The following is a 15240-nucleotide window of genomic DNA, read 5'->3' as shown; positions in this document are numbered from 1 at the left end:
CTACTTCATATTGTTCTTTATCACTTTGCTCTTGATGTCCTATCCAAGAAGAATTTGCCTAATAAAGTCAAAATTTACTCCTATACCTTTAAAGAAAATTCTCCCTTTAGCTCTTACATACATATAGGTCTATTTTGAGTTAGTTCTGGAATTAAATTTGGGTAAACTCTGTGCATTGTGTGAGGGGTCAGGTGGATATCCAGTCACCCCAGCATATAACTGAGAAGACTTTTCCCCCTTGTTTAATTATCTTGACATTCCTGTCAAACTAAGTAACTGCAAAGATGAGGGCCAACATCTGGACTAAGCTCTATTACAGTGGCCTGCAGGTCAATCTTTGTGCCAGTATCACCCTGTCTCATTTATTGTCACTTTTTAATAAATTCACAGTTGGGAAAAGTGAGTTCTCCAACTTTGTTCTTTGAAGATTTCTTTGGTAAAGTAATTGGTTATTCAAATCCACTGTCTTATCAAGTTAATACTTCTTGTGTAGGAGAAAAATTAAGATAAAATGTTCAATAAAAAATAGCCAATGCATTATACTTAAGTGCTGATTTTTAAAATAGCCTGTAATTCACCCAAAAAATAAAAAGAGAAAAGAAATGCAGAAAAAACATGCTGCTCTGGGCAAGCAGACCCAATGAATGGGCATCAGAGACTGAGGGTCAGTAGAGCCTAGAGACCCTCTACCAGGCTGTGTAACCAGATGAGATGAGCAGCAAATAGTTCTTATGATGTAGAGTTCATGCTATTTCTAGTCCTAAACTTCAATCTTCAGTGATTCAACAAATATAGGAACATCTTTTGTTTGGGCAGAAGCAGTAATCAAATTGATGATTGTGTAATATTTTTAAAAAACTTAGACTTACTTTGTAAAAATAATTAACCCAACGAATTCTTTGACTACTTTCTCTTTGGTATTTCTTGTAGTTTTTTCAAATATCTTCATTACAAAATCATAAGAAGTTTCCATTCAGAGTACTTCATGGCTCAGGTTGGCACAGAAAGTAAGGCTGTTTTCATATGGAAGAATGGAAGGAATATAACCAGACAAGATTTCCAACCAGCAAGCAGAAAAAACTGCAGGATGGGATGAAGGTCAAGCTCTGCACATTAAGCAAAATGTTTCAGGGACTGAGCTCTGGGTCTAAAATACATACCAGTCAACTGGTTTTGATTTCTTAATTTAAGCAATAATTTTACATAAATATATATGTACATATATATACATATGTACACATATATAGATATAGATACATATATATACATATAAATATATGTAGACATATACATATGTATATGTATTATATATTTTATATTATACATATATTATATGCAAACATATATATGCACATCTCAACTAATAATATAGATGTATAAAATAAGTAAAACTGCTATTAAAATTTTTTCAGAGAGAAAATTATTTCTCAATTTTTAGTTGATTTAGGCTTCCTACATTGTTTGTTCAATAACTGAATACTGGGGTCCATCCCTAATATCAAAATCTTACGTAAATATAATGTATATGTATACACATAAATCCACACATATTTTCTGTTAGATGGATATATCCCATTTGTTTATCAATATACCAGTTGATAGACAGAAGTTTAATTGCTTTGCAAGCAAAGGAAAAACACAGGGGACTCTTATACCAGAGGCTGTGATTCTGCACATCAGGGGGAACAGAGGGTTTTTAATGATGTGATTTCAGGTGTGTCTGGTCCTACTTCACTTGCTAATCTGAGATATAATCATTTTTTAAATCTTCTGGTGCCATCCCCAACTCTGAATTTCTTCACTCCTGTGGTGGATGTGTGCTCAAGGACAGATATCTGGACAAAAAGTAATTCTGTTCCCCCCCCAGATTAGGTACAGGGAGACGAAGATGAAATTTAAAAAGTGTCGATTTTAAAATAAGCTTCAGTGGCAGAGCATCATGCTGGGGTTTTTCATGTTAAGTTTTTAATTTAATTTATACTTAACTGAACTTTATTTGTCCATGGTGGGTGGGTAGTATTGTTTAAAAGGGCATCAATTTTATACCAGTTCATATAGAGCAACTTTCTAAAAATCATACATTAAATCTGTAGAACATTACATTTTCCACTTTATACAAACTTATAGTTGTTGAAATCACTTTTATTCCTGCCACTGGAACCCATTTGTTTCAAATTCATCTGCTTCAAAGTTCTAGAAATTTGGAAATCAACTGAAAGGACTCTTTGTCTCAGAGTTGGGGAGTTGACCACCTGGGAGGATAAGGAGGTGTGGAAAACAGTATATGATGGATGGGGAGGGAGATAAAGCTAGAAAGAGAAGCAGGATCACATATGGGGGAGCTCCCATGGGACCTGATGATGCCCAAAAAACACTTGAAGAAACAAAAGAGAGATGGTAGGAGCAAAATTGGGCTCTTCTGAGCCCTTTTGTTCCCTGACAACTAGGTAAGACACTTCTTGAGGGTAGGGATGCCCAATGCTCACTGTCCTCCCTGCCCCATTCCCCACTGGAAAATGGCTCCCTAACAACTGAAAACACAAGTAGAAGCTGTTGAGGGTGTAAGGGCCCTTTCCTGGGGGCTGCTCTGTGAGTTCATCACACAAAGTTGGGAACAGACAATTCTATGGTGGACCAGTATTTCATGGAAAACAACATGCTCATGAGATGTCACATGATGGAGTCCCTTATTCCATCAACTGCCAACCACTCTACAAGGACCAGCCTTAGAATTTCTGATGCTCAGAACCTGGTGATCTCATCTTTAGAGAACAATGGGACTGGGGCCTTCTAGGGACTCCCATTGGTGGGCAGAGTAGTGGGTGAGTTCACTCTTTGCAGAGCCATAGGTCTGGTAACCAGAGTGAACCTTATGGATTCGCAAAAGGAGGACATGGGCCTTCCAGGCAGTAAGTACACACAGAACTTTGAGTGTGGGGGACAAACTTTCAGGGAAGACCCTTTGCATGGATGGGGTGGTGGCTGCCGGAATGGAGTGCTTTTTAGTTAAGAGACAGACTCCTCTAGGAAACTAAGGACTCCTCGAAGGCAGAGACCATGTTCTGCCCAAGCAGAAAAGATACAATTGAGGTCCTTGCCCTTCATGAGGCTTCTCAGTCTGAAGGACTGCATGGGTCCTGGACTGGAGCCAGAAGGCCTGTCTTGAATCTGGGCAGGTCTGGACCCTCTACACCTAGTGTTCCTTATCTGTAAAAGGCTAATGGGGTCGCTTACATGCCTTGCAAATATAGTTTGACTGAATCAGGAAATTACTAAGCATGTCTTTGAGAAGGGTGGGAGGGAATGAGAGGATGAATGAGCCAAATCCAGGAGAGGAATGAGAAACAGTTCAGGTCCCAAGCTAGAGCTGTCAGTCAGCTTGCCTCTTTTCTTTTTTTTTTTAATGCCTCAGCATGAGTCCCGTGGTACTTCAGATTGTTGGGGCTCTGCACCATGATAACTGGTGGCTGCATCCTCTTACTCCACTGGCGGAAGAATGTGCAGAGGAGACAGCATGCCCAGCAGTGGGTGGAGGTGATGAAAGCTGCCACCTTCAGTTATAGCCCACTGCTGTACTGGGTCAACAAACGACGCAGATATGGCATAACTGCTGCCATCAGAATAGACCCTCCCTGGGCTATTGACAATACTGACATTCAACTCTAAATTCCAGATCTTCCATCAGAGCCGCACCCCCGTGAAGACAGGAGTCATGCCTTCAGAGGCAGAAGCCCCAAGGAGGAAGCCTCTGTTCCCCTGCAGCCTGCTCTGGTGGTCCCACAGCAGCCCTCACCTAAGGGGATGCCAGAGCGCCAGACCCCATCGCCAGGCAGAAGCCCCAAGGAGGAAGCCGCTGTTACCCTCCAACCTGCTCTGGTGGTCCTACAGCAGCCCTCACCTAAGGGGATGATAGAGCGCCAGACACCATCGCCCTTCCCGATTGTCTTTCCAGAGATCCCCTCTTGCCCTCCCCTCCGCACCCTGAACTTTCCTCCCATGCTGTCCCACTCTGCCTCCTACCCCTTTCTCAGGGCTCCTAAAAGGCAGGTCCACTTCTATTCCCTTCCCACACTGGCCCAAGGGGTGAACTGACCCAATGTGTAGACTTTTACTTCAGTGTTGAAGCCTCCTGTCACTGAAAGTGAGAGATTCGGGGGCCAGGTATTATAAAAAGGAGTCAAAGTCAAGACTGTGATCCTGATACACAGGTCATAACCCATATATATGTTACATAATAAAGTTTTTTGAAAAGTCAGAGTCATTTGTGTCTCATTTGCCAGTAGGAAAGCAATGTCCTTCCCCTGTGTGATGGTGGCACAAGTCTCACCAATACAATGAGAACTGGAGGCTGGCTCTGAAGAGACACATTGAGCCAATACTTGTGGATGAACTCAATTCCCTCCATCAAGTATTCAATGTGTTCAAGACCCTGGGCTAGGTCCCCAAAGGCACTGCTCTTCTGCAGGATGGGAAGTAAAATTGCCACAAGAGTAACAATGGCACACAGCTACAGCAGTCCACAGTGGCTATGCCGCTGGCCAAGCAAGTCATCATGAGGTCAGTGAACCACACCACAGTATGTGCTGACTGGGTGATGTCTATGATGTATGGATTCTTAGCTGGTTGTTTCTCTACATTATTTCTAACAGAACAACACTGCAAAATGGTTATTATGATTTTTCTTTTACTGATGAGGAGACAGGTTCCAAGGTTTCTTTTTTGTTGTTATTTTCTCTGAGCCTCTTCTCCCATTTACATCTGCCTGGCATTACAGTTCCTGGTCTTTCCACCCCATGGTATCCCTTCCCTAATCACGTCTTCTTAAAACATCCTTGGTGAATGAAGGCTTCACTGTGTGTAGAGTGTCATCAGCTTGGTCTACAGATTTGCTTACTGGAAGGGCTGGTGGTAACCGCCTAATATTATATGGAGTAACACATCCAAAGCGTGTATCTTAAGATATCCATGGCTGCACAAAAGTTGAGTCCCCTGTCATTCTTCTACATGGGAATATTAATAATTTTCATACTTCCTGGATAAGGTCCAAAAAGGAGACACAAAGATAATTATGAGATATTTGCCCCAGTTTAAAGATAAGAAAACCTGATTCTGTCCCAAAAATTTTTCCCATTTACTCTAAAAATGAGAAAAACCACTTACCATATTTCATCTAAACTTTAAATGTACATGGCCCTGAGAGAAGTGCCTGGTTTTGCCTATTTTGTGGTGTGTGTGATTGTGATTCTCAGAAGTTAGTAAACATGTAGCCAATCCCCCCCCCCGTGTGTGGGCTGAAGGGCTTAGATCCAGCAACTGCAAAGAAAGCCTGATTCCTATCTATATGGCCTCTAGCAATATATTTTAAGCCATTTTCATTTTTTAAAGTTAAGTGGAACCATTTCTTCCTTGTGTAAACATGATCTTATATTGTATCTCAAAATACAAAACAGGACTACGCAGATCTTCTCTGGAAGAACAAGGGCAGAGGTTCACTTCTCCCTCACCTTGCCCCCTGGTCACCTTGCCCCCTTCAACTCTGCAGAGACCTAAAGCCCCTGACATATAGTCTTCACTGCTTCACACTCAAGACTCTAATTCTGAAGGTAGATTCTAGGACATTAATTTGTGCCAATGATCAGTTAGCCCCTGCTTTCAAAGGAGGAGAGAAGCCATAAACATAAATCAAAGATTTTCTTTTTCTAAAGAATCAAGGGACGGGGGGAGGCTTTGTAACACACAGTGACAAAAAACAAAAAGTTTTATTCAGATAAATTAAAATGGCTATCACTGATATGAAATGAAGCTCAAACTGAGTTATAAAAATCTTGAATTCACCCCCTAAACTGAACCAAAATTGCTTATATATGACCAAAATAGCTGCACTAGAACAAAAGTAGATTTGCATTACTTCATATGAGAATACAAGTTAGGTTGGGTTCATATAATAAAAAATACACACTCTGTAAAATCTCAGGATATCCAAATGTGTTCTGGTTTGGGTATGAAAGAAACAAAATCTAGTTGGTGTTGGTAAACAAGCCAAGGAGATGCACAGAAAACAAAAAGCTGTCAATAAAAACTGCTTGACAGGACATTGACCCCATGGGAGTCAAAATTCTCCACTGTGACCAGCAGCACCAGCACAGGGGGGTGGAGGGGTTATGTGCGGCAATGCAAAGAAAGGAAACTGCTGTAGAATGCAAAACAGCCAGCAGCAGAGGAAGGGTGTCCACTCCTCAGCTTTGTTGCCTCAGACCCATTCCTGGGTGCCAGGTATATTGCAGCATCTTGAAGCCAGGCACTTTATTCCTCTGGGAATTCTACAGGACCTGTTGCCTCTCTGAATAATGGAGAGGCTCTTTAAGTAAACATTATGATGCCAGATTTTATATATATATAATCAGAGAGCAATGCTTTGGGAAAGTAAAGAAAGAAGAAGTAGGAGTTGCCACACAGGATAGCAAAAGGATTGCAAAGAAAGCCATACTCAGATCACTACCCAATCTTTCTCAGAGAGCTGAGGATGTGGCAGTTGATGCTTGACTATAGCTCAACACAAGGACTAGGCTGGGTAAGTGAGGACCCCATACAGAGATAAATCCCACATTCACAGTAAGTAATTGGTTTCTGGGGCTTGTAAGCTGGTATTCTTAACTAGAACAAAGGAAGTTGAGATATCAACCTGTGTCTGGAGACATGGTAGTTTCTCAGGCAGGATGACAAGGGATCACAGGCCTGAGTGCAGAATGGGTGCATGTGGCAATGACCCAGCGATTCCATTCCTAGGCATATATTGGGGGAAGAAAACATATCTACAAAACCCTGCACAATAATATTCAAAGCAGTATTATTCCTAATAGTCCCAATGTGGAACAAATCAAATAACTCATGAATGGATAAATAAAATGGGCTATGTCCATACAATGGAATATTACTCAGCCAAAAAAGAAATGAAGTACTGCTACATGCTACAACATAAACAGACCAGGACAGCATTACACTACAAGAAGCATACCCAAGGCCACTTATTATGATTTTGTTCATAGGAAATATCCCAAACCCAGCATCACTCCTAAAAGACCCTCCAGTCCCATTAGTCATCACTCTCACTGTCTTCTTCTATCAGCCCCCAGTAACTACTAATCTACCTTTCATCTCTATGGGTTTGCCTATTTTGAACAATTCTTATAAATTATATAAGATGTGACACTTTTGTCACAGTACAGGAACAAAATAGTGGCTCCATAAATATTTGCTGAACCAGTGGAAAAGCAAGCAGTATAGAAAGAAAGAATATATGGTCTAGGAAAAGGTCACACAATTTTAGAGGTAGGAGAAATGTCATCTAGTCCAAATATCTAATTTTGTAGGTGAGGAAATCTAGATCCCCCAAAATCCTGGACTGACCCAGGGATAGTCAGACATAGAGTGACAGAAGTGAGAATTAGAACACAAAAGGTTTGATTTACAATGTAGGAGTTTTTGTAGACTAACTCTTCAAAATAAAAGTTCCCTTTTTTCTTTCACTTCATCTAATATGATGCAGTGATCAGTACCTCCTTAGGTGTAGGGCTTCCTTACTTGCTTGTGTCTAAACATGGTTGAGACTTTTTCTGGTGTTTTAGGATGAATTTGTTTCAAGAAAAAGACCCAAATCATTTCTCAATATAACCAGGCCCTTTCAACCTCTAGTACTTGGTTACTACTATTGTTTCTCCCTTTGAGCAGGTGTTTTGTGGAGATCTCCTACTAAAGTACAAGCTCTCTTAATTTTGAAAGCTCACAAGCTGGCAGCCCCAGGAAGTATGACTCTAGAGCTCACCCATTCTCAGAGAATAGCTCTGACATGTATTGTATCCCCTTATTCTGATTCATTATCTAAAAACTAAAAAGATATTTCACAACTATAGACTTTAGGAACAGAACTCTAAAATGTCTTTTGCTTATATATTTGTTTGAATACTGGATCCACAAACATGTATTATTCACTCTTGTTTGATATGTTTTCTCTATGATGAGGATTAATGATCTTCTTGGCAATAAAGATTTCTGTGATCCTTTGAGGAAAAAAAAATTGACTCCAGTCTTACTTCTACCTCACTCTATTTTATACTCATGGAACAATTACTATTTTACCCTTCAGTTTGTGAATCCAATACAAAGATTAACCAGCTGTTGCTTTTTTAATTCAGAAGTAAACCATCTTTCCCCCTCCATTCCAAGCGAAGCAAAACCCACAATCTATTAAGTCTGTCCCAAAAAGTCATGCTTGATAGACTAAGGATTTCTTTTTTTTTTTTTTAATACTAAGAATTTCTATACATTTTCATCAAACTTCTAAAACCATAGTTTTTACAGGAAAAAAATCTATCAACTGGACAATATATAACAGATGAATTCTGAATTTCAACTAGATGACCTTTTTTACATATATATGATATGAAGGATAGCTTTGCTCAAAGGAAGTGCACATCAGAAAAAGTGGGTTGAAAAGATTCGTAAAACTAGAAGGGAACAGTGATTTCCTCTAGTATAAATCTGACCCCTTCATTTGAAAGAAGAGGAAAGTGAACTTAGCAAAGGAAGGACAGTCTTCTCAAGAAATAGTTGTAGAACAAGACAATGTCCCAGCCAGAGAGAAAGGAAGGAAAGGGGAGAAGAAAAGAACCTCACCCTAAAACTCACACCATGTACAAATATTAATTCAAAATGATCATGGATTAAAATGTAAAACATAAACCCATAAAGAAAAGGAAAGTGAAGCTCAGCAAGGGAACTTGGTTTGCCAAAGTTCACCCAGTGACTTAGACTTGTCACAGAGCTTGTTTCAATACATTATTATTCACCATCTCAGCAAACTCCAATTGGCCCTGATAATTCTCTACTCAGGCTCATTCAGAGTAAATGGTGGCCACTCTGTTGACTGGATATTTGTTCATGCTCTTTTGGTCTTGAAAAATCTGTTTCATGCTACTTCAATTACTCATTTAGCCTTCACTAGGCAACTGCCCTGTGCCAGCCATCCTCCAGGATTAGAAGCTGGAAGTCATGTTTCCCAGCTCAAGGGACTCAGAGTTCATGGGGGAGAGAGTGGAGTCTCACCCTAATGAGATTTAAACCCCTTCAGGGGCAACAACCATTTTTCCTTCCTTTTCTCCAGGTGAGCACAGCCAGGGGAGCGCTGGGCACACCTGGCACATTTTGGTGATTGGGCAGTCTTGAGGTCCAGGACACTGGCTGCCCTGGTCTGTTGGGAGGACTGAAGTCTACAGAGATTCAGGGGCAAACCCTCCATAAGGTGAGAGAGGAGCCAGGCCATCCCAGGGGACTGGGGGCCACCTGGCTCATCTCTTGGTCTGCACCAGGCAGTGGATACAGGGGGACCCGCCAATGGCGGAGAGAACCTGGCAGATGGAGGAAGACCCCCAAAGCTCCACAGGCGCCTCCTCCCAGGGCACAGCCTGTGGCTGCTTGGTGGCTAATGATGGCTGTGGGGCCCTCACCCAGGCCTGTCCCTGCAGTTCCTCCAAAAAGGACCTTAAACTGCTAGATGGCAGGATGCAGGGGTCCCACTGTGTTTCTATTTCCTTCTCTGTCTCCTTTCTGTTGTTTGGAATTTTTTTCTGGTGGAAAGTCGTGGGTCACCCATGGCCTCCCCTCTGTCGCCCCCTCAGCCCCGTGTTTCTGCTTCTCAGAAAATTTAGGTCCCTCAGAGAAAACTTTAAAATTGAACTTCCAATTTCAAGAAGAAGCAAATTTCAACATGAAGAGCTCTGGATGAACAGGGCCCAAGTGCCCTTTCTCGAGACAGGGCCTAGGACAGCGCTCACCTCAACGGTCAAAGCCTCCCTCTCACCCTGTTGCCCTGGTTCCTGGGCCTTTTCCAAACTGTCCTCTCTGTCTCATGAATAATCAGCCCCGCCTTTCTGGGCGGGGCGAAGCTTCCTCATGAATAATCAACTAGTCTCCTTGGGCGGGTCAACGCTGCCTCATGAATAATCAGCCCAGCCTTCCTGGGCGGGGCCGAGGCTTCCTCATAAATAATCAGCCAGGCCTTCCTGGGCGAGGTGATGCTTCCTCTTGAATAATGTATTTTTCTCTTTTTTTTATTTTTATTTTTTTTATTAGTTGTTCAAAACATTACATAGCTCTTGATATATATTTCATACGGGCTTTCAGGAACAGGAGGCGGAGTCAGTCTCATGAATATGCAAAGCAGAGGAGATTGGCAGATAACGGCTCTCCTGCCAGGCGGGGCCCCTCACAGCCTGCTCCAGCTCTCAGTAACGAGCCCTCTAGCAGCCGTTGCTGTGTCTCTCCCACCTTTCTGGGGGCTCTCGTCGCTCTCCCAGGCTGGAGGGACCCACACCAAGCTCCTGCCGCCTCTGGAAGCAGGCGTCTCTGACTGCCGCGCCTGAGTAACCTGTAGGTCAAGGACGGCCTCCTGAAGCTTTCTGAGGGAGCACTGCCCTCTCAGGTGAGGCACCAGCTGGGCGGGTGAGGTCCCAGGGACCTTGGTCTCCTAGGTCAGGCCACTGAGGTGGGGTCCCAGGCAGACCCGAGGCCAGCGCAGTGCGACGTGGGCCAGGGCTGACTAGACTCTGGAGGGACCTGGGGGCCAACAGAAGGATCCAAAGGGCAGAGCGCCTCAGTCTTCCAGGGCATCTCCCACCTCTTCCCCGCCAGTGACCCTCTATGTCATTATGAAAATGAAACAAACTGTACATCGAGTCCCCTTACCCTGCCCCTGAGCTGAGCCCCTTCTGCAGAGGTCGCCCCTGGCTGCAGCAGGACAGGGAAATCAAGAGGAAGGGGATTACTGTATGTTTCCTTAATTTACATCCAAGATCACCTCTGCAATCACATAGGGCAAGATGGTATTTTTTAAAATGGTGTTGGAATAACACGAGCATGGAGAATAATAAACTCTTCTCCTTCATCCAAGCTATACACACACACACAAAAAAAATGTTTCTTAGATTTATTCTACATCTATATTCAAAATCAAAAACAAATTTTTTCTGATATTGGATTGGGGAAGGTAAGGATTCTTACATTGCAGGACTCAATGCATTAAACCAAAACAGAAAATTGGTAAATCAGCCCTGATTAAAATCATAAACATCTCATTATCAAAATATATCATTAAGGCTGTAAATACATCAGCTATCAACTAATACAGAATCTATATAGAGAATATAAAAAGGAACCCTAAAAATCCATAAGCAAAAGATATTTCAACGTTAAAATGAACAAAGCACTTGAGCAAGCATTTCACAAAATACATTCTAACAACCAGCATAGATCCTAGGGGTGCTCAGGATATGACCCAAGAAATTCAGATTAAAACTACAAACAGATGCTCAGCAAATGGTTAATGAATTTCAATGGTCAATCTCAAGGGTTGCTGAGGATATACAGTCACTGGAACTCTCATGCATGCTATTTGTTAGTTCCTTATGAAACCAAACATACACCTACTCTAGGACTCAGGACTACACCACATGCTCAAGAGAGATTAGTTCACTGCCCATGAATGACTTCTACAAGAACATTCCTGGCAGCATTATTCCTGATAGCCAAAAGTCTGACAAAATACAAACATCTATCAACAGAAAACAAAACATTTTTTATATAATCATACAATGGACCATGATCAGCAATAATAAAAAATAAAGTACTAGTACACAGAACACCACAGCTAAGTCTACTAAACATTATGCTGAAAGGAAAAGTTATACATAGGGCTGGGTGTGGCTCACTATTGGAGCACATGCTTTGTATGCACAAGGCCCTGGCTCCAATTCCTGCAAAATACATACACACACACACACACACACACACACACACACACACACAGTGTCCAGGAAGCAGGTGGAGCCAGTGGGAAGGCCCTATGCTCTAAGTTCTGCACCAGGACCCCTCATGGCCCATCATGGTGGTGACTCCCACTGAGGGGACCCAGCACCAGAAGAAGGGAAGCTAAGGAGCCTGAAGGCCCAAGGCCTAGGCCACAGTGGCACAGCACCCACCTGGCCTGCTGAGTAAGTGTGGCCTTGAAGAATCTACCCTATGAGAGCACATGACGAGTGCCACTCAGAAAAGTCTCTGCGGCAAGGAAGGGAACAGAGAATGTGGCTTCTGCTACGGCCACTGCAATGCCAAACGCACAGGCAGAAGTTCCTAGGTCACTACCTGGCTGAGCACATTCATGAAATCCAGGACTGGACCTTTCCAGCCAGCAGGGAGAGGCCTAGAAGAAGAGGTCAGGCCAAGGTGGAACAGGAGGGGAAGGTAGCAAGCAAGCAGGAGGGGGACAGTGACTCAGAGGATGAGAGTGAGGCTGAGGAAGAGTGTAAGGACAAGAGCAAAACAGAGAGTGAGGAGGGCCCTGAGAAGGAAATAGAAGATGCACAAGAAAAGGAGGCAGAGGAAGACAACCAAGGAGAGTCTGAGGAGGGAGGAGATGCCACCAAGGCAGAAAGCAAATTTCACCCAGAAATAGAATAGGAAGCAGAGAGTGGCCCAGAGGAAGTGTCCAGACCAGGAGTTGATTTGAGCCCAAATTGCTAGAAAGATAGGCAGCTCATCTGTTTCCCGTGTCTGGTCATTGAGGCTCACCAGGGCCACCAGTTCTCCACTCTAGGTGAAGCCTTCAAAGAACTCAGAATAAGTATTGGGCATTGAGAGCACAGGCCTAGGGGTCAGGTTTCAATTCAGATGACCTAGCAGTGACTACATGGACTTGTCCCTCAAAAGCTGGACTATTCAACTTGTTGGGAGCTGTTCTTATTCACAGCTGTTCTTTTTGGTTGAACAACTTTGAGAATCCCATGAAGGTATGGACTTTAACCTGAGAAAAACTACAGTACATACAAAACCTAGTATATAATTTCTAAAATATCACAAGCCTCTGGTCTCTGGATCCCAGGCAAACCAATCCTTGAAAGTTTTTAACCCCACTTTGGTCAGTGTAAAAATCATCACCATTGTTAAAACTAGTGCCTTGACTTAGAGTTCTTGATAAGGGGATCTCTGCCTACTTAAAAACAGGAAACCATGATTTTATCAAATGAATCCAAGGGATTATTCCTCCCTAGGATAATGGTTTTGATAATGACTTGATGTGTGCCTTAGATTGCTGCTTTTAGGTTCTATGTGTGAAACTTGGTAGGAGAGTAAGAAAGCCAAGTCTAATGGGGATGGAAATGAAAGTTCTCAGGTTCTCTGTTTGACCTTTTACTTATCTTGGACCTTGCTGGTACCCTGAGAACAGTCTTTGGCAAGCCTTAGATGTTGGTAAACATTTGTTGAAGTGCCGCAGTCTGGCTGGGCACAATTCAGGAGCCACTTGTCAAAAGAAACTAACTTTATTCTTAGAACTACAAATACCAAACAAAACAGCTCCTCAGGAAAAAACCCTCAGAGTCCAACTGCCACCACTGGCTTCCCACAAGCCTCCCACCCCCACACCAGCCTCTCCACCTCCCACCATCCTCCTGCTCTTGAGGCTGATTGGCTGGGTTGCATGGGCGGAGCCAAAGAAGTCCCCCAATGAGCAGCTCCATGGAGGAGCCAATCAGCTAGATGTTGCTGGGGCCGCTGTGAGCCAATCATCAGCTGGCAGTCTGAAGGGCAGGGAAACAGCCCAATGAACATCACCGCAGAGGAGCCAATCAGCTAGATGTTGCTGGGGCCGCTGTGAGCCAATCATCAGCTGGCAGCTGGAAGTTTGCTGGCAGCTGGAAGTTTGTTGGGGCCCCTTTGGCTGTGGCTCTCAACATTGAAGGAATGAATTTGCAAATGTATTTGTGAAAGGAAAGTGACCACAATACTCGGAGTAACCAAAAGATCTGTATTGCAGCAGTAAAAAAGAGGAGAAAGAGAGAGGAGAGAGAGAGAGAGAGAGAGAGAGAGAGAGAGAGAGAGAGAGCGCGAGCCTGGCAGGGGAAGGTTTTTATAGCCCTTCTGCTGTTCTGCCTAAATCTAATAGGGTCTCTGGGTTTGCAAGCTGCCTTGTTGGCACAAGGTTGGTTAAGTATTCAGCCTTGAGCGGGGGCTTGAGCTTTTGGACTTGATGGAAACAGGTGATAAAGAACCAGAAAGAGGGGCGTTGAGTGGCCAGGTCATCCTGCAGCTAACACTTGTTTATCATGCCCTGCATACAATTTAGTTTAGCCTGTCCTGCACATAACATTCCTCCCTTTTTTTTTCTAAGTGACATGGGGGCGGCATAAAATCATCAAGCTACTTCCTGCTTAATGTTGGGGCAGTGTAGAACCTATGAGGGAAAGTGGAGGAATTTCTGGGGGACAGGTCTGGGAACACCAGGGCAGCTAAAAATAACACCCAGATGCTATAGACTGTTATTTCAGCAGGGGCAAAGTCCACACAATTCCTTGAAGCCATAAGTCATCAATGGTATCAAACCAGTCCTGGGTGGAGGAGATCCTTGGTATCAGCCACTGGTCCTGTTGCAGGGACTCTAGGAAGTATTGAAAGGGTTGTCTTCCCGTGGCATCACCAGCACCTGAAGAGGATCAGAGTGAGCAAAAATAGCATGAGGATTAAAGCAAAGGTCAGTTTTTGGCAGGAGTTCCACACTGCAGGACTAGCAGAGAAGAGGCCATGAGGAGGCTTAAAAGGGCATAAAGGCTCAAAAATTCAGGGTGGCAGACTAAGAATTTCTCTGGGTTCCTTGTCTCTCGCTGTCTGGTTGGCCGTAGTTTTTGCATTGTCAGCATCGGGTGCGAGCTCCTTGAGAGGAGATGGAGTCATCTAGGTCGTGAAGCAGTTGGCAGTCCCTGAAAAGAAACTGGTTAAAGGTATGGTTAGAAATTGTTTTCATCTGGTTTTGGAGGAACTATATTATGCTTGGGAGGAAAGTGCAGAAGAGTATTATGCATATAAGAGAGACTAAGAAGGGCATGACAAAAGGATTTGAAAAGAATTCCAGAAAAGAAGTTTGGGTAGTAGTTTTAGTCAGTTGGGTTGGAAAGTCAGTGAGTTAGTTAACATTCTGTTCTACTAGGCCTGATTCATTCACATAATGGCAGCACTCTTCCCTTAGAAATAGGCAAGAATCTCCCTTTTCAGCTGTCAGTAAGTCTAATGCTCCTTGGTTTTAGAGAGAACCACCTGAGCCAGAGAGGTGACCTGTCTCTGGAGGGAGGAGAGTGACTCTGCTGTAGCATTGAGAGCTGCTTGAAGCATTTTGTGAAGGTCATCTTCAGTCCAGAT

At 43.3% G+C, this 15240-nt stretch overlaps 1 pseudogene; it reads left to right on the top strand.

The window, feature by feature from the left end:
- The first annotated feature begins 12082 nt into the window (after positions 1 to 12082).
- LOC113196567 (tripartite motif-containing protein 44 pseudogene) lies at positions 12083 to 12687 on the top strand (annotated as a pseudogene).
- The last annotated feature ends 2553 nt before the right edge of the window (positions 12688 to 15240 follow it).

The sequence above is a fragment of the Urocitellus parryii genome, chromosome 3 (genome assembly GCF_045843805.1).
Source record: "Urocitellus parryii isolate mUroPar1 chromosome 3, mUroPar1.hap1, whole genome shotgun sequence".
Lineage (NCBI taxonomy): Eukaryota > Metazoa > Chordata > Mammalia > Rodentia > Sciuridae > Urocitellus > Urocitellus parryii.
This window is presented reverse-complemented; position numbering and strand designations above follow the sequence as displayed.